At 41.7% G+C, this 18,733-nt stretch overlaps 1 long non-coding RNA gene across 1 annotated transcript; it reads right to left on the bottom strand.

Moving 5' to 3' along the window:
• Positions 1 to 8,930: 8,930 nt before the first annotated feature.
• On the bottom strand, positions 8,931 to 15,102 carry LOC149428499 (uncharacterized). Its single transcript, XR_016310723.1, has 2 exons — positions 14,250 to 15,102; positions 8,931 to 10,503 (listed from the first exon to the last, which is right to left on the bottom strand). It is a non-coding gene; the product is annotated as an uncharacterized LOC149428499 (long non-coding RNA).
• Positions 15,103 to 18,733: the final 3,631 nt, after the last annotated feature.

The raw sequence follows: 18,733 nt of genomic DNA, 5'->3' as shown, positions 1-18,733 counted from the left end.
GCAAGCAGGGATGTATTTCCATCCCTGCTTATTGCAGTGGGCGGACCAGGATACACAGACCACCGGTATGTACCGTCCATGGAGATGGTGTCCTGGGAATGACAGCCTCCTTGGGCTGCTCTGAAGGCTGCATCCAAGGGAGTCTGTAACCCTTGCTGCCTGCACATTGGGGTAGCATCACAGCTGGCTCAAAATCCTCTGTTTGCTATACCATCCAAAGACCAGCTTTCGGAAGACCAGCTTTCTGGTTCTGGTAGCCGCTGCCCAATGTCCCCCAGTGAAATCACTGGTTGCTAGGACCGCCTGGTATCTAGCAACCAGTGATGTATATGCAAAGCCACAGAATTCACAGCCAGGAGGCTCCAACTTTATTCTATTGAGCTGCTCCACCTCCTCCATTGTCTGCCCTGCTTACCATGACTATGGAAGAGTCTGAGAGCTGTGAGTGATTAGGGGAGCCAGGAAGAGAGAGACAGAGGATGGCATTCTGTGCTGGAGGAACAAGAGAGTGCAACTAGAGATGGGTGGCGTGGGGGGCAGAGCAAGCAGCTGGAGAAAGCAGCTGAACATCCTACACTGGCAGACCTGCAATATCCTCCGTGAAAATTCTGCCTCCACTGCTGTTCTGCACCAACAGCCCTTCTCTGCCTTTACTGGCAACTGAGAGTACGGGAAAGGCTGACAGGCTTTAGTGATCACTTTGCTTCGTCTCCTTGTGCTGTGAGCTGAGCAATTGGAGCCAATCAAGCCTTGATATGTAGTGGCATTGAGAGTCTCGTCCCCCCCCTTCTTTCTCTCTCCCTCTTCCTCCCTCTATGAATAACTTTTGGCATGTTTTATGAAACAACCTGAAATTTTCACAATTTGTTGGTACAAGTAGAGCAGGTTTCACAAGTGATAGTTCAGTCTGGACCTCAGCCGTACCACCCAGCAGCCTGAGCGGACTCATTTCCTCCCACCACTGCAGATGTTAAGGATTATTGTCCTGCAGAGGGTGGGAGAAATGGCAAGGTGGACGGGGACCTGGACCCCCCATGCACCCGCCCACCGCAGCAGAGCGGGTGGAAGGAATGGAAGGTCTGCAGGGGGAGCAGCAGTTGCCCAACCCCTCCCACTGAATACACTTGTCGCCACTGAACCCACAGCAAGGAGAACCTGAATCCCCTCCCCCCACATTCACTCACCTGCCACCACTGTTGAAGTCACAGCAGAGTGGGTTGGAGGAAAGTAAGGTCTACAGGAGTATGCCCAACCTCTTCCCCCCAATGCACTCGTCCACCACTGAACCCACAGTAAGGAGGAGGGCAGGAGGCACGGAGCCTAGTGGCAGCAGCAGGTGTGCACACCCAGAAGAGGAGTCTAACTTGCCACTCTCCCAGCCCTCCACAACACTGAGTTAAGCTAGGGGGAGATTATGGGGGGGGGGGTCTGTGATGTCAGAGAGGGAGCTGTGATATGGGGGGCTGGGAAGTGAGAGGAGGGAGCTGTGAGGGGTGAGCTCTGATATGAGTGGCTGTGAGAGAGGGGAATTGTAATACTTGGGGAGCTGTGATGTGATAGGGAGAATCTGTGATATGGGGGGCTGTGATGTTATATAGGGGACTGTGATGTGAGAATGGGGAGCTGTGATATAAGGGGCTGTGATGAGAATGGGGGGAGTGCTGTAATATAAAGTTTTGTGAGAGTGGGGCAATAATGTGAGAGGGAAAAGCTGTGGTATGGGGGGCTGTGATGTGAGAAGGGGAAGCTGTGATGCGGGAGGGGGAGCTGTGATATGCCGGGCTGTGATGTAAGATGGGAGAGCTGTATTATGGGTGGGCTGTGATGTGATGTGAGTAGCTGTAATGTGAAAGGGTGGCTGTGATATGAAGGGTTTGTGATGTGAGGAGGAGGGCTGTGATGTCAAGAGGGGGTGAGCTGTTATGTGGGGGGTTGTGATTGCAAAGGCGACTGTGATGTGAGGGAGGGGTCTATGATTGCAAGGGGATGTGATGTAAGTGTGGCTGTAATGTTGGGGGCTCTGATGTGAAAGGGAGTTGTGATATATAGAGGGGTGTGATTGGAAAAGGGGGACTGAGGCAATTAATTGAAAAGGTTCTGTGACGTTAATGACCTGAGTCATAGAATAGAAATGAGATTCGGAACTCTGCAGAAAAAAAGGATTAAAAACTGGACCTTCATGAATTTTAATTCAGTACCCGTGATGTAGATTCTTGTATTTTGTAAAGTTTGGGGGAGATTGGTAAACATCTAACCTCTTTTTTGGACGTTAAGCCACATTAAGCCCCCCAAAAAACAAGCTTAATGTCCCCCATTTTCTTTGTGGAAGTCCAAAATCTATGAAACTTCTAGGACCTGTTTGGGATGTTGAGAACTTGGGCTGTGCTAAGTGTCAAGTCAATTGATTGAGGTTTAGGCACATTATGGTACGTTAAGCTCTTTTTACATTAAGCTCTTCACATTAAATGTTTTAGCACTGTAAAATATAGCTTAATGTGAATAACTTTTGGTGTGATTTACCAAATGACCTGAAATTTTCAGAATATGTTGCCATAGATAGGGTCTTCTAATGTGTGAAGTTTGGGGGAGATTGGTCAACATATAAGCTCTTTTTTGTACGTTAAGCTACATTAAGCTCCCCAAAAAACAAGCTTAATGTCCCCCATTTTCTTTCTGGAAGGCTGAAATCTATGAAACTTCTAGGACATGTTTGGTAAGTTGAGAACTTGGGCTGTGCAAAGTTTCAAGTCAATTGATTAAGATTTAGACAGTTTATTACACGTTAAGCTACATTAAGCCATTTTCACATTAAATGTTTTAGTCTGTCCCTGGGACTTCTAGTCCTCCCTGTCACTGACACAGGCAGCCTTTAGCAGACCTTCACCCCCCTGTCCCTGGCAGTCTGGCCTCCTGCTGAAGGAATCCACAAACAGGCCCCCTCCTCCCTTCCCCCTCATGCACATCTTCCCAGGCTCCATGCTCGAGGCTGTGTTCCCTGGGTGGGTCTGGAGACCTGGGAGACAGGACCTGTTGCCATGCTGACCCGACAGGAAATCTCAGGTTACCACTGCAGCAGATTCCATACTTAAGAGAGAGCAAGGAAACCCCCGGGGTGTTCTTCTGGCTGCCTGTGTGAGAGAAGGCTGTGCTGAGGGCCAGCTTCTCTCATCCGACCATCCCCCGTCCTCCTCCTCATCTCCCTCACTGACCAGACTGTCCGTGCTGCTGGATCCTCTCTGGTGTGGGGTGAACTCTCTGCTGCCTGAAACCCATTCCCTGCCTGGACTTTCCTCTTGTTCCCTGTGAGCCTGCGGGCTGGACATTTTCCCTGCCTGGACTTACCTCTTGTTCCCTGTGAGCCTCCGGGCTGGACATTTTCCCTGTCTGGATTTAACTCTTTGTTGCCCATGAGCAGAACGCACTTAACCCTTCCCTGCCTGGAGCTGCCTGTGTGGACTGTATCCCTCTGTGTCTGGCTCCCTGCATTCAGTTAGTGGACTAACCCCGTGCTGACCAAAAGACTGAACCCTGTGGATTACCATACCCCTGTTGTTCCATATTTCCTTCCAGGAAGGAAGGAAGAAAAGATATGAAGGAAAGAAATAAAGGGAGGGGAGGAAATCAGGAAAGGAAAAAAAGAGGAAGGAAGGAAGGAAGGGAAGAAATGAAGGAAGGGAAGGAAGGAGGGAAAAGTGGGAGGAAAGAAGGAAGGAAGGAAGGAAGGAAGGAAGGAAGGGAGGGAGGGAGAAGGAAGGGAAAGGAAAGGAAAAGGAAAGGAGGGGAGGAAAGGAAAGGAAGGAAGGAATGAGGGAGAGAAAAAAAAGGATGGAAGGGTAAGGATGGAAGGGAAGGTAGGGATGAAGAAAGAATAGAAGGAAATGGACATGGGAAGGGGGGAAGGAAAGAAAGAAGAAAGTAAAGATTGTAGGGATGGAAGTGAAGGAAAGGAAGAAAAGAAGGTCAGGAAGGACGAAATGAAAGTAAGGGAAGGGAACGAAGGAAAAAAGAAAAGATAGGATAGAATAGAATGAGAAAGGGAGGAAGGGAGAAAAGGAAAGAATGAAGAAAGGGAAGAAAGGAAAAACGGAAGGAAAAAAGAAGAGAAGGTAAGAAGGATGGGAGGAAATGAAGATGGAGAGGGGGTGAAGGAATGAAAAAATGGAGGAAAGAGGGTAGGGATGGAAGGGAAGGATAGGAAGAAAAGAAGTAGGGAAGGATAGGGAGAGAAGTTCAGGATGGAAGGAATGAAAGGAAGCAACGGGAAGGAAGGAAAAGAAGGAAGGGAGGAAAGGAAAGAAGGTGAGAACAAAGGAGTGAAGGGAAAATAAGGGAAGAAGGAAAGGAGTTGGAGGGAAGTGAATGGAGGGAGGAAAGGAGAAAGGAAGGAGGGAATAGAGGAAGGAAGGAAGGAAGGAAGGAAGGAAGGAAGGAAGGAAGGAAGGAAGGAAGGAAGGAAAGGAAGGAAGGGAGGAAAGGAAAGAAGGTGAGAACAAAGGAGAGAAGGGAAAATAAGGGAAGAAGGAAAGGAGTTGGAGGGAAGTGAATGGAGGGAGGAAAGGAGAAAGGAAGGAGGGAATAGAGGAAGAAAGGAAGGAAGGAAGGAAGGAAGGAAGGAAAGGAAGCAAGGAAGGGAGGGAGGGAAGAAAAGGAAAGGATGAGAGGAAGAAGAGAAAGAAGAGGGAGGAAAGAATAAGGGAAGGTGGATAGAAATGTATGGAGGTATAGAAGGAAAGAAAGGAAGGAAGGGAAGAAGAAAGAATGGAAAGAAAAGTAAGGAGGGAAGGAGGATAGAAATGAATGGAAGGAAGGAAGGAGGGAAGGAAGGAATTAAAAGAAAAGGAAAGGAAAGGAAGAAAAGGAAATGAAAGGAAAAGAAAGGGAAAGGAAAGGGGAGAGAAAGGAAAAGAAAGGAAAAGAAAGGAAAGGAGGGAAGGGATGAAGGCACAAAGGAAGGAAGGGAATGAAAGGCAGGAGGGAAGGAAGGAAGGGTAGGAAGGAAAAAAGGAAGGATGGGAAGGGAGGAAAAGGAAGGGAAGGTAGCCGAAAGGAAAGCAGGGTAGGAAGAAGGAAAAGGAAGGAAGGAATGAGGAAAAGGGAAAGGATAAAAGGAAAGGAAAAGGATGGAAGGAAAGGAAAGGATGAATGATGAATGAAGGGAAATGGAGATGGGTGGGGGGGTGGAAGGAGGGTAGGGATGGAAGTGAAGAAAAGGAAGAAAAGAAGGGTAGGAAGGATAGGATAGGAAAGAGAGGAATTGAGAAAAGAAAAGAAGGAAGAAAAGAAAGCAAGGAAGGAGGGAAGGGAGTGAAGGAAGGAAGAGAAGAAAGGGAGGAATTTATGAAGGAAGGAAAGAAATAAGGAAGGAAGGAAAGAGTGAAGGAAAAATGAGGAGGGAGGATAGGAACAAAGTAAAGTAAGAAAAGGGAGGGGGTAAGAAGGCAGGAAGAAAAAGGAAAAAAAAAGAATGGAAAAGAAAGTGAAAAGATGGAGGAAGTAATAGTAAGAAGTGAAGAAAGAAAGGAAAGAAGAAAATATATGAAGGAAAGAAATGAAGGGGGAGGGAAAATTAGGAAGGGAGGGGTGGAAGAGAAGGAAAGAGGAAGGAAGGAAGGAAGGAAGGAAGGAAGGAAGGAAGGAAGGAAGGAAGGAAGGGAGGGAGGGAAAGCAGGGAAAGGAGGGGAGGAGAGGGAAGCAGGAAGGAAAGTAAGGAAGGAAGGAAAGGATGGGAGGAAATGAAGGATGGAATGAGGGAGAGGGAAGAAGAAAGGAAGGGAAAGGATGGAATGGATATAAGAAGGGAAGGGATGAAGTAAGAATGGAAGGAAATGGAGGAGGGGAGGAGGGTGAAGAAAGAAAAGGAGGGAGCATTAGGATGGAAGGGAAGGAAAAGAAGAAAAGAAGGAGAGGAAAGGTAAGGATGGAAAGAATGAAATGAAGGGAAGGAAGGAACGAGAGGGAGGGAAAAAAAAAGGAAGGGATGGAAGGATAGGAAAAAAAAGGGAAGAAAATAGGAAGGAAGGAGTGAAGAAAGGAGGAAGGGAGGGAGGGAAGGAAGGAAGGAAGGAAGTAAGGAAGGAAGGAAGGAAGGAGGGAGGGAAGTGAGTGAATGAAGGAAGGAAATAAAGAAAGAAGGAAGAAAGTAAGGAAGGGGAGGGAAAGAAGAAAGGAAAGAGGGGAAGGGAAGAAAAGGGAAGGATGGGAGGAAGAAGAGGAAGAAAGGAGTGGGGAAGAAATGAGGGAAGAAGGATAGAAATGTATGGAAGACAGGAAGGAAGAAAGGAAGGAAGAAGGAAGGAAGGAAGGAAGGAAGGAAGGAAGGAAGAAAGGAAGGAAAAGAAAGGAAAGGAAAAGAAAAGAAAGGAAAGGAATGAAAAGGAAAGGAAAGGAAAGGAAAGGAAAGGAAAGGAGGGAAAGGATTTAGGCACAAAGGAAGGAAGGGAGTGGAGAGCAGGAGAAAAGGAAGGAAGATAAGGGAGGGTAGGAAGGAAAGAAAGGAAGGGAAGGGGAAGGAAGAAAAGAAGGGAATGCAGAAAGGAAAAAAGGAAAGGAAAGGATGGAAGGTAAGGAAGGATGGAAAGGAAAGGAAGAAGGGGAGGGAGGAAAGGAAGAAAGGAGAGGAAGGAAGAAAAAAAAAGATGGAAAGAAGTGTAGCAGCTGCTTGTGCGGGTTGAAAGTCTAGCTGAAAAAAGACAAATGTCACTGCACATGTCATATTCTAAAGTACACTGCAAGTGTAAAGCTTGGAAGTGTCAAGATCTTTTTTTCATCTTTCCTTTCTTAAATTCATTGCTCTTGGGAAGAGTGGCTGACAAAAACAAGGTTTGGCGATTTTCTGGAAGACGGGCAAGGTACTCCTGCAGCTGCTCAGCAAAAGTCTGTCTGCTTAATCAGTAACGACATACTCCACACTGCGAAACTTCAGATTCATGGCCGTGCTTCAGACGGCCAGGTGTAACAATGATTATATCAGGATTGTCATGTAGTGCAAGAAACTGATCTTGCATCTTGTCCCTACCCAAAATCAGAGCAGTCTGCAAACCAGTAAACTGGTCACTAATTTAATCCATTCCAATCTGCTCCATCGTACTAGTCTGTCGACTTCGTGATCGGCAGAAGGCTAAGAGTAGCTAAAGTGTAGAAGCTGCTTGTGGGGAATGAAAGTTTAACTGAAAAAAGACAAGTCTTTGCACAGCAAATAGAAATTCCTAATTTCCTTCCTCCCTCCCTCCTTCCTTCCTTCTTTCCTTCCTTCCATCCTTCTTTCCTTCCTTCCTCTTCTTTCTTCATTTGCTCCCTTCCTTCCTTTCCATTCCCTTCCGTTCCCTTTGATACACTTCCCCTACCTTCTCTTCCTTCCTTCCCTCCCTAAATTTCTATCCTCCTTCCTCTCCCCCCTCTTTCCTTCTTTCCCTTCCCCTCTTTCCATTCTGCTTTCCCTTCTCCATTTCCCTCCTGCCCTCCCTTTCCTTCCTCTCTTCCTTCGTCCCATCCTTCCTCCTATCCCTCTATCCCCTTCCCTTACTTTTCCTTCTTCCCTCACTTCTCCTCCTTCCTTACCTCTCTTCCATTCCTTCCCCTCCTTTCTTTCTCTTCCTCCCTACCTTCCTTCTTCCCTCCCTCATTCCTTCCTCCTTTTCTCCCTCCCTTCCTCTCCTTCATTCCTTCCATGCCTTTCTTTTCCTTCTTTCCCGTCCTTCCTTTCTGCCCTCTCTCCTTTCTTCCTTTTCTCCCTTTTTACCTTTCCTATCCTATCTTTCCTTCTTCCTTCCTCTCCTTTCTTACTTTCCTCCCTCCCTTTCTTCCTTCATCCCTTCCCTCCTTCCTTCCCTTCCTTCTTCCTTGCCTCCTTTTTTAATTCACTCCTTCCTTCCTTTCTTCCTCCTTTTCTCCCTCCCCTCCTTCATTCCTTCCATGCCTTCCTTTCCTTCCATTCCTTCCCTTCCTTCCTTCCTTATTTCCTTCCTTCATTCATTATCTTCCCTGCCTTTCCTGCCTCCCTTCTCTTCCTTTCTTTTCCCTTGCCTTCATTCCTTTCTACTTTCCCTTAACTTCCTTCCTTCTTTCCTTCCTTCCTTCCTTCCTTCCTTCCTTCCTTCCTTCCTTCCTTCCTTCCTTCCGTCCTTCCTTCCTTCCTTCCCTCTTTCCTTCACTTCCTTCCCTCCATCCTCTTTCTTCCTTCCTTCATTTCTTCTTCCTTTCTTTCCTTTCTTCACATCCTCTTCTTCCTTATTTCCTTTTTTCCTCCTTTCCCTCCTTTCTTCTCTTTTTTTCCCTTTCTTAATTATTTCCATCCTTATGTCCCTCTTGCCCTTCCTTCCTCCCATTCTTCAATCTATACCTCCCTCTCCTTCTCTTCCCTTCCCTTCCCTTCCTTCCTTCCTTCCTTCCTTCCTTCTTTCTGTTCCTTCCTTTCTTCTTTCCTTTCTTCCTTTCCCTCCTTCATTTATATTCTTCTATCCTTCTTTCCCTCCTTTGTTCTCTTCCTTCCTTTCTTTACCTCCTTCCTTCCTCATTGTCCCTTCCTTCGCTTTCTTCCTTCCTTCTTTTCCCTTCTCTCTTTCCTCTCCTTCCATCCTTATTTCCTCCTTCCTTACTGTACTTCCTTCCTTCATTTATTCTATCCTTCTTTCAATCCCTCCCTTTCCCTTTTCTTCCCTTGCCTTTCCTTCATTCCCCTCCTTCCTTCCTCACTCCCTCCATTTCATTCCTTCCTTCCTTTTTCCTTCCTTCCTCCCTTCTCTCTTTCCCTTGTTCCCTTCCTTCCTTCCTTTCTTTCCTTCCTTTCTTCCCTTCTTCCCTTCCTACCTTCCCTTTCTTTCTTTCCTTCCATTCCTTCCCTTCCCTGTTTTTCTTCCTGTAAAATATCGTATTGTCTCGATATTTTATTAACTTGTATTGATGAGAAATGTTCAAATATTAAGTCCTTCCACTTCTTGTAAAAACTCAAAAAGATGATTTAATAATAACGTTGCATAAAATTAGAAATAAAATATTGGCATACAGAATGTTTAAATAATGTCCAAAAAATATAGTTAAGTTCTTGATAATAAGATTGTATATATGTATATGTGTGTATGTATGTGTGTGTGTCTCAAGGCTTCAAGCAATGTGAGCAAAAAGTCTTTGTTTCTACTCTTAAATGAGCAATCCAGCCCCCACCTTTTCCTCAAAATGGGCTGATATACTTGTAGTCCCACAAAGATAATTGGAAACAGATGTATATATATATAACAAACCCTCCAGCCTACTTCTCTCAAAGTCTGAGTGTAACTTTATCTCTTACATAGATGGGGGAGGATGGGGGAAGGTATAGCTAATTACTCTCATATGTGGCTTGAATGTAAAGGAAAAACCCAAGATATGTATATTCACAGACTATGAAGTCTAATTCCTTACTTTTCCCAATCTAGAACAAATATAAATATAATAACTCAATTATTCTATTAAGATCCAACTCATTCATACTTATGTTAGTACTGTTAATAAGAAGATATTAAATATTGGGTTAAGGAAAGCTTCTAACATTTCCCTCTCAAAATGATCGATTTTATCGAATCTTAATCATTTTCCTTATCTTAATCCATTTATACACATTCTCGTCACTTTCGTATCCATTCATGCGTTTTTGCATCTTAAGATAATTGATCTGCACATATCTTTAATTTGATTCTATAATGGGAAAACAAATTCTTTGATAAACCTTTTGTTATGTATCACATAAAAATATTTTTACCCTTATTAGTTTCCTTTTACCAAATAATTCATCCCCTTAATAAATGTATAACTAACATTATAGTACAATACTTTAAAATATGTCACTTAAAAAATAGATGTTTCATATTTTCCCTCCAAAATGTGTGTAGCACACAGTTCTAAAATCCATACATTTTTCAAATTACCTTATCAACATTTAAACATAACATATGTTCTCTAACTTCAATCCATACATGTATATCGAATGATTTTTTTTTTAAAAAAACATACATATAACAATGTAAAGCTTGCCTAAGTTTCTCTATATGTACCTTAGAATAACGTATCTCTAGCTTAATTAACAACAGATGTTCTAACTAAGTAGAGTGACTCTGTTATAACAAAAGTTTAACCCTTTCATTTCTGAAAATACATAGTGTGTGATTGCAAATGTTCATGTGAAAACGGATCTCATCTTGATATGATAAACATATCATGTCAAAATAAAATGTACACACAAAAAAACCAATATATCTGATGAATGAATTATTTCATCAGTAGTCAAAAGTCAATTGTTTTATAAGTTCTTCCTCTATGAGATGCCTTGAGATGTCTTGTCTACTTCTAGCGCTCTGTAAAGTTAAAATAACTTTATTGAACATAAAAAGAACAACAAAAACAATGATGAATGAAATTCTTGTTGCAAAGCTTCTTCCAGAATAAATTTCCTTCTTGGAAAATGTATTATCATCTGAAAGGTTTAGAAATATTTGAATTTTCTTCCTTTAACAGTTACTCTTAGGTCATTTCCTGTAACAGAAATGCAGTATCATTATTTTGGCATTGATAATTTTACATGGATTAATCCTCTTACATTTATCTGTTAATATTACATATCATAATCACAAACATTTCTAGTCATGACATGGAAAACATATTTTCATTATAACACTTCTTATTGACTTGTAGTGTTCTATTTTAGAATGCGGGCACTTCTGCCTAACAACACTAGGGTTGCTGATGCAAATCCCAACCATGGCATCACCTGCCTGGAGTTTGTATGTTCTCCCTGTGCTTGTGTGGGTTTTCTCCTTCCTCCCACACTCCAAAGACATGTTGGTAGGAGAATTGGCTCCTATCTAAATTGGCCCTAGTATGTGTATGTATGACTGTGAATTAGGGACCTCAGATTATACACCTCTTGAGGGTTAGGGACTTATGTGAATGTACTATATATGTAAAAAGCACTACATATAAAATAGTAAAATTGACGACACTATATAAGTACCTGAAATAAACAAAAATAAATATAACAGGACGCTACATCTCCATTATTGGTCATGATTCAAAACCTTGGTTTCAAAACCAAAGAAAGGTTTTGTATCAACCCAGAGATGACAAAGGATCATGCCTTTGATCTTATCTCTATAAAATTGGAAATATGCGTAGCTGTTTTCTGTGTTGGCTCACTTCTTGTAGTGTAAGACTGATCTGCAGTAATACATACTGGTTTCAAACTTTCCTCAGTTCTTATGTTGAAAACATGAGGTACAAACTTCTCACCTACAGCTGTACAAACATGTGTTGGTATGTTTTCCTGAAAATGTCTTTTTGTTACATCTATCTGAATGTGTTTGGAAGACAGTGTTTTGTACCATATAGGATAATTTTCACGATACTTTTCTGTTGAACCATCTTCCCCTAGGAGTTTCAGTGATGAATCAGGTGTCTGTAATATGATCTTACTTGATCTCACAATGTATTCAGTCACCTTGACTGCAAAGAAAACACTTAACAATTTTTTCATATGTGCATCAAAGTTTTTCTCCATATTTGTCAAAGTTCTTGAGAAGAAACCTATTATTTTCTGATTATCTTCTTTTAATTGTGACAAAGTTGCTGAGATTGCATTATTGGAAACATTGGTTTCTAAAACAACAGGAATTTTACTACAAAACTCAACAGTATTTAATGTAGTAGCATTCTGCAAATCCCATTTCAATAGTTCAAAAGCTTCTTTCTCAGTTTTATCCCATTGATCAAATACGCCATCTTTTTGTCTCAAACGATCAAATAATGATCTAGACTTCTCTGCAAAATTGGGTATAAAATCTTTACAATGATTTACTTCACTCAAAAACTGATGCAAAGCCTTGCGATTTGTTGGAATTGGATAAGCAGAAATAATTCTAACTTTTTCTTGCAACAACTGTCTCTGTCCATGACTAATTTGCATATGAAGGAATTCCACCTGTCTTTTCATCAACTGAACTTTCTCTGTATTCAATTTCAATCCTGCTGTTTGTAACAACGTAAATATTTCAGACAAAAGAGTGATATGTTCAGTTCTATTTTGTGTAGACAAGAGAAGCTTGTCTACATGCTGGACAATACATTCTGGCCTAGAGAATTTAGATAATATTTTTCCCAAATACTCATGAACAATCCCATCACTTAAATCTAAGCCTGGGGCTAATCTTGTGAATGTATATGTTTCTTTGTTGAAGCTAAAAGCAAGTTTATATTGACAACTCTTAGCTAAGGGTACTGACAAATGGCTATATGCAATTTCAAGTACTGAGAATATTTTGGCCTTGGCATCCAGATGTGACATTATGTTACAATCAGGAACAATAGATTTGTTATTTGTGATGCATTTGTTCAATGTCCTGAAGTCAACTGATAAAGAATATGAATTATCAGCTTTGATAGGCCAAATACAATTATTCACCACTGATTGTACTTTCTTTAAAATTCCTTGCTGTAAAAACTCATCTATAATGGAAGAAATTGGATTAAGTGATTCTAATGGCAATTTGTATTGAGGTTGAGGCTTAGGGTCTCTACCTTCAATGTCAACTTCAAAATTTGTAAACAAACCTACATCATTTTTGCTTTGACTCCACAGATCCTTATGTGATATAACCAATTGTTCCAATTCAAGATTGGTTCCTGTATGTGGCCATTTATGATCTGAAGACATGTCAGCAGTTGCTGTACAAATACTTCCAACATTACAGTACATGGAAGAATCAATTGATGTTGATTTGGGCCTTCCACTTTCATCCAAGAAATTTGGAGCAACATATTCCAACGGTAAAAAAGAAGAATCTCGATTTGATCCTGATCCTAATTTCGGCAAAGGCAGTAAACCATTCCTATTAATGACAACAGCACTGTTTACCATATTGTTTAAGCTGTTGTTGACTCTCAGTGAACTGATCTTTTTAACTTCTGAGGCATAAGGCAACTCAGACAGACTATTGTTGGAACATGGAGGAGCAGATTGTTCAGAAATTATATTTTGGTCTTCTAATTCCAAAGCTTTTCTTTGTAAATCTAATTTATAATGAATACAATCTCTTTTCAAATGACCAAATCGTTTACAATAGAAACAAATAGTATTTCCTGTCTGCTCTGAGACTCTCGTCCTGCCTGTGACGTGTTCATCATCATAACTGGGTGTGGCTAAGCACATGGTCTCTCTCTCTTCTCCATTTTGAACAACTAAACTTTCCTTCTTCTGATTGTTTAATTTAAGTTGTCTCCTAACTGTATCAATAACTTTGGCTGCTTGATCTAAATCATTTTTTCCAGTAGCAATAATAACAGATGCTGGATCAAGATACTTGAATTTTTTAACAAAAGCATTTACCATAGAAGGAGTCTCATTGTCTAAATTAAATATCATTTTGTATACTTTAGAAAATCTATTTTTAAATTCAAAAGGATCATCATTAATCGTAGCTCTTAAGGAGTCTAAGATTTCCAAAGAAGGAATTTCCTCTCCAGTAGTAAATTTCAATAATTGACGTAGTCGGTCTGATGCATTGCTATGCATTTCCTCATCATCCTCAATATATGGCGTTTTGATTAATCTACATGCCATAACGCTGGGGAGCCATAAACAGAATAGAAAATTTCTTTGCTCCTGATTTAAACAAAAATTATTACAAAAATTTTCATAAACCTCCATGTTATAGAAAGCATCGGCGTCCATATCATAGGCTGGCATATCCTTCAAAATTTTCATGAGCTGATCAAGGATTTTAAGATTAAGTTTTGCAGCTTTATCCCTTAATTTTCTCTTACACATTTCTTCCTGATCTATAGGGTCTCCTTCTATAGACTGGATCTCTGGTACAAAAGATTTTTGTTTCTCTGCCTTAGTATTCACACAAATTCTTTTTACATCATTCTGCAGGTCAGATAACTGAATGTCTTTTGTTTGAATTACACTTTGCAGATCATCAATTTGCTCAGTCAAAGTCTGGCAATTAGCACATACACTGCTCTGATCTTGCTGCATTACACAAACAGCAGTCTTAGGAACATCAAAAATCATGGCGTTAAAAACATTAACTAACTTCATTACATTTCTAACTTGTTTGCTCAGTTTCTTAAAGGAAAACTTAGATTTTTCTATCTTAATATTAGCCTGTAAGCACTCATTATACATGTACCGCCAAAGTTCATTATCTTTAACAAATGTAGACAGATTCTTGAATTCTAACTTACTCTCTCTAGATAATTCATCAATAAAATCCATTACTTACCAATTAAGAAGGTCTTTCTTTACATAACGCGTCTTTTCTCTCTTGGCGGGAAATGACATCACCAAGGAACAGCGTTTCTTGCAATTGCGCAAAATTCTCACCAATTCTGCTTTTAGGTTCTCGATTATGCCGACGATTCATCTGTTGCAGACTTTTACTTCTCCTGAAAGCTTGATTTCATAGTTTGCTGAATTTGCAAACAACTTCCCTCTCATCAAGATGAAGAAGAAAAAAGTCAAAAATAAGCGATCGGCGGAAACGAATCGAACTGGAGGCTCGCCACTGTAAAATATCGTATTGTCTCGATATTTTATTAACTTGTATTGATGAGAAATGTTCAAATATTAAGTCCTTCCACTTCTTGTAAAAACTCAAAAAGATGATTTAATAATAACGTTGCATAAAATTAGAAATAAAATATTGGCATACAGAATGTTTAAATAATGTCCAAAAAATATAGTTAAGTTCTTGATAATAAGATTGTATATATGTATATGTGTGTATGTATGTGTGTGTGTCTCAAGGCTTCAAGCAATGTGAGCAAAAAGTCTTTGTTTCTACTCTTAAATGAGCAATCCAGCCCCCACCTTTTCCTCAAAATGGGCTGATATACTTGTAGTCCCACAAAGATAATTGGAAACAGATGTATATATATATAACAAACCCTCCAGCCTACTTCTCTCAAAGTCTGAGTGTAACTTTATCTCTTACATAGATGGGGGAGGATGGGGGAAGGTATAGCTAATTACTCTCATATGTGGCTTGAATGTAAAGGAAAAACCCAAGATATGTATATTCACAGACTATGAAGTCTAATTCCTTACTTTTCCCAATCTAGAACAAATATAAATATAATAACTCAATTATTTTATTAAGATCCAACTCATTCATACTTATGTTAGTACTGTTAATAAGAAGATATTAAATATTGGGTTAAGGAAAGCTTCTAACACTTCCTTCCGTATTTTTCTTCCTTACCTTTTCTATCTCCCTCCTACCTTTCTTTCCTTTATTTTTTCCTTTCCATCCTTCCTTCATTTCCTATCCTTTCTTCCTTTGTTTTTTTCCCTTCTTCCCCCCTTTTCCCCTCCATTTCTTCCACATTTCCCTCTCTCCCCTTTATTGTTTCCTTTCCTTCTTCCATCCTTCCTTTCCATTCCCTTTCCTACACTTCCCCTTTATTCTTCCTTCCCTCCCTACATTTCTATCTTCCTTCCTTCCTCTTTCTTTCTTTTCTTCCTTCTTTCCTTCCTTCCATCCTTCTTTCCCTCCTTCCTTCCCTTCCATCCTTTCCTTCCTTCTTTCCTCCCTCCTTCCTTACTTCCCTCCCTTCCTTCCATGCCTTTGTTTTCCTTCTTTCCCTTCCTCTCTTTCACTTCCCTCCCTTCCTTCCTTCTTACCTTCTCTCCTTTCCTCCCTTTCCTATCCTATCCTATCTTTTCTTTCTTCCTTCCCTCCCCTTCTCTTCCTTTAATTCCGTACTTCCTGACTTCTTTTCTTCCTTTCTTTCACTTCCATCCCTACAATCCTTCCTCTCTTCTTAACTTCCTTCCCCCCTCCCAATCTCCATTTCCTTTTATTCTTTCTTCATCCCTTCCGTACCTTCCATCCTTACCATTCCATCCTTGTTCCCTCCCTCATTCCTTCCTTCCTTTCCTTTCCCGCCTTCCTTTTCTTCCTTCCTTCCCTACTTTCTTACCTGCTTCCCTCCCCTCCCCCCTTTTCCTTTCCTTCCTTTCTTCCCTTCCTTCCTACCCTCCCTTCCTTCTTTCCTTCCTTCTCTTCCCTCCGTCCCTCCCCTTCCCTTCTCTTCTTTAGCTTTTCTTTCCTTTCCCTTCCTTCTTTCCTTCCTGCTTTCCCTTCCTTCTTTCATTCCTTCCTTCCTTCCTGCCTTCCTTATATCCCTCCCTCCCCTTCCCTTTCCTTCCATTCCTTATTCCCCTCCATTCCTTTTATTCTTTTTTTCCTTTTCTTTCCTTCTTCCCCTTCTCCTTCCTTCCTTTTGTTTTAATTTCTCTCCTTCTTTCCTTTCTGCATTACCTTCTTTCTTTCCCTCCCCTTCCCTTCCTTCCTTTCTTTCTTTCCTACCCTTCCTTATCTTTCCTTCCCTCCTGCTCTCCATCCACTTCCTCCCTCTGTACCTTCATCCCTTCCCTCCTTTCCTTTTCTATCTTTCCTTTCCTTTCCTTTCCTTCCTTCCTTCCTTCCTTCCTTCCTTCCTTCCTTCCTTCCTTCCTTCCCTCCTTATTTCATTCCTTCCCTCCTTCCTTCCTCTTTTCCTCCCCTCCTCTCCTTCATGCATTCCCTACTTCCCTACCTTCCCTCTTTCCTTTCCCTCTTTTACTCCCCTCCCCTCCCTTCCTTCCTTTCTTTCTTTATTCCTTCTTCCCTTCTCTCCTTCCTTCCCTTCCTTTCTTTCTTCCCTCCCTCTTCATTTCATTCTTTCTATCCTGGTGAAAGGGGAAGGAAAGGGGAGATAAAGGAATGGAGAGGAAAGGAAAAGATAGGAAAGGAGGGAAGGGATGAAGGCAGAAAGGAAGGAAGGAAGGGGATTGATGGCAGGAGGGAAGGAAGGAAGAGAAGGAAGGGTAGGAAGGGGAAAAAAAAAGGACGGGAAGGAGAGGTAAGGGAAGAAAGGAAGGCAGAAAAGAAAGAAGGGGAGAAATGGAAGCAAAGGGAAGGTAGGAGAAGGGGAAGAAGGAAGGAAAGGAGCAAATGAAGAAAGGAGAGTAATGAAGAAAAGAAGGATGGAAGGAAGAAAAGAAGGAAGTAAGGAGGGAGGGAGGAAGGAAGTTAGGAATTTCTGTTTGCTTTGCAAAGATTTTTGTTTTTTTTCAGTTAGACTTTCATTCCCCACAAGCAGCTGCTACACTTTAGCTACTCTTAGCCTTCTGCTGCTCACGAAGTCGACAGACTAGTACGACGAAGCATATTGGAATGGATTGAACCAGTGACCAGTTTACTGGTTTGCAGACTGCTTTTATTTTGGGTGGGGACAAGATGCAAGATCAGTTTGTTGCACTACATGAAAACCCTGATATAATCATTGTTACACCTGGCCGTCTGAAGCACGGCCATGAATCTGAAGTTATGCAGTGTGGATTATTTCGTTTTTGATGAAGCAGATAGACTTTAGCTGAGCAGCTGCAGGAGTACCATGCCCGTCTTCCAGAAAATCGCCAAACCTTGTTTTTGTCAGCCACTCTTCCCAAGAGCAATTGCTTTAAGAAAGGAATGATGAAGAAAAGATCTTGACACTTCCAAGCTTGACACTTGCAGTGTTCTTTAGAACATAACATGGCTCATTTGGAATAGACTTACTTCCTGTGCAATGACTTTTGTCTTTTTTCAGCTAGACTTTCAACCCCCACAAGAAGCTTCTTTCCATCCTTCTTTCCTTCCTTCCTCTTCTTTCTTCCTTTCCTCAGTCCCCCTCTTCCTTCATCCCTTCCCTCCTTCCTTCCCTTCCATCCTTTTCTTTCTTTCCTTACCTCCCTCCCTCCTCCCTTCCTTCTTCCCCTTCTCCTCCCTTCCCTTTGCTTCAATTTCTCCCCTTTATTCCTTTCTGCATTCCTTTCTTTCCTTCCTACCATTCCTTATCTTCCTTCCTTTCCTCCTGCTCTCCATCCCCTTCCTTCCTTCCTTTGTGCCTTCATCCCTCCTTCTCTTTCCTTTCCTTTCCTATCCTTTCCATTCTTCTTTCTTTCCTTTCATTTTTTCTTTCCTTTCTTTTCCTTCCTTCCTTCATTTCTTCCATCCTTCCCTTCCTACCATATATTTCTATCCTCCTTCCCTCCTTCCTTCCCCACTCCTTTCTTCCTTCCTTTCTTCCTCTTCTTCCTCCCTTTCTTCCCTCCCTCCACTTCCCTTTTCTTCCCTTCCCCTCCTTCCTTTTTTCTTTCCCTCCCTTCTACTTTTCTTCCTCCTTCCTCCTTCCTTCATTCCTCACCTTCCTTCCTTTCTTCCTTCTTTCTTTATTTCATTCCTTCTTTCATTCACTCCCTGACCTCCCCTTCCCTCCCTCCTTCCTTCCTTCCTTCCTTCCTTCCTTCCTTCCTTCCTTCCTTCCCTCCCTCCCTCCCTCCCTCCCTCCCCTTCATTCCCTCTTTACTTCCCTCCTTTCTTCCTATTTTCCTCCCTTTCCTATTCTATCCTTCCTTCCCTTCCTTTCATTCTTTCCATCCTTACCTTCCCTCCCCTTCCTTCTCTCCTTCTTTTCTTCCTTTCCTTCCTTTCCCTTCCGTCCCAATCCTCCCTCCTTTCCTTCCTTCACCCCCCTCCCCTTCTCAATTTCCTTCCATTCTTACATCATCCCTTCCCTTTTTATTTCCATTCCATCTTTTCCCTTTCTTTCTTCTTCCCTCTCCCTCATTCCTTCCTTCATTTCCTCCCATCCTTTCCTTCCTTCCTTTCATTCCGTTCCGCTTCCCTCTCCTCCCCTCCTTTCCCTTCCTTCCTTCCTTCCTTCCTTCCTTCCTTCCTTT

This window comes from Staurois parvus, unplaced genomic scaffold, assembly GCF_062004578.1.
Source record: "Staurois parvus isolate SC_StPar_1 unplaced genomic scaffold, SC_StPar_1.0 ptg003187l, whole genome shotgun sequence".
NCBI classification, from domain to species: Eukaryota; Metazoa; Chordata; class Amphibia; order Anura; family Ranidae; genus Staurois; species Staurois parvus.
Note: the sequence above shows the minus strand (reverse complement) of the source record. Positions and strands in the feature narration are given on the sequence as shown.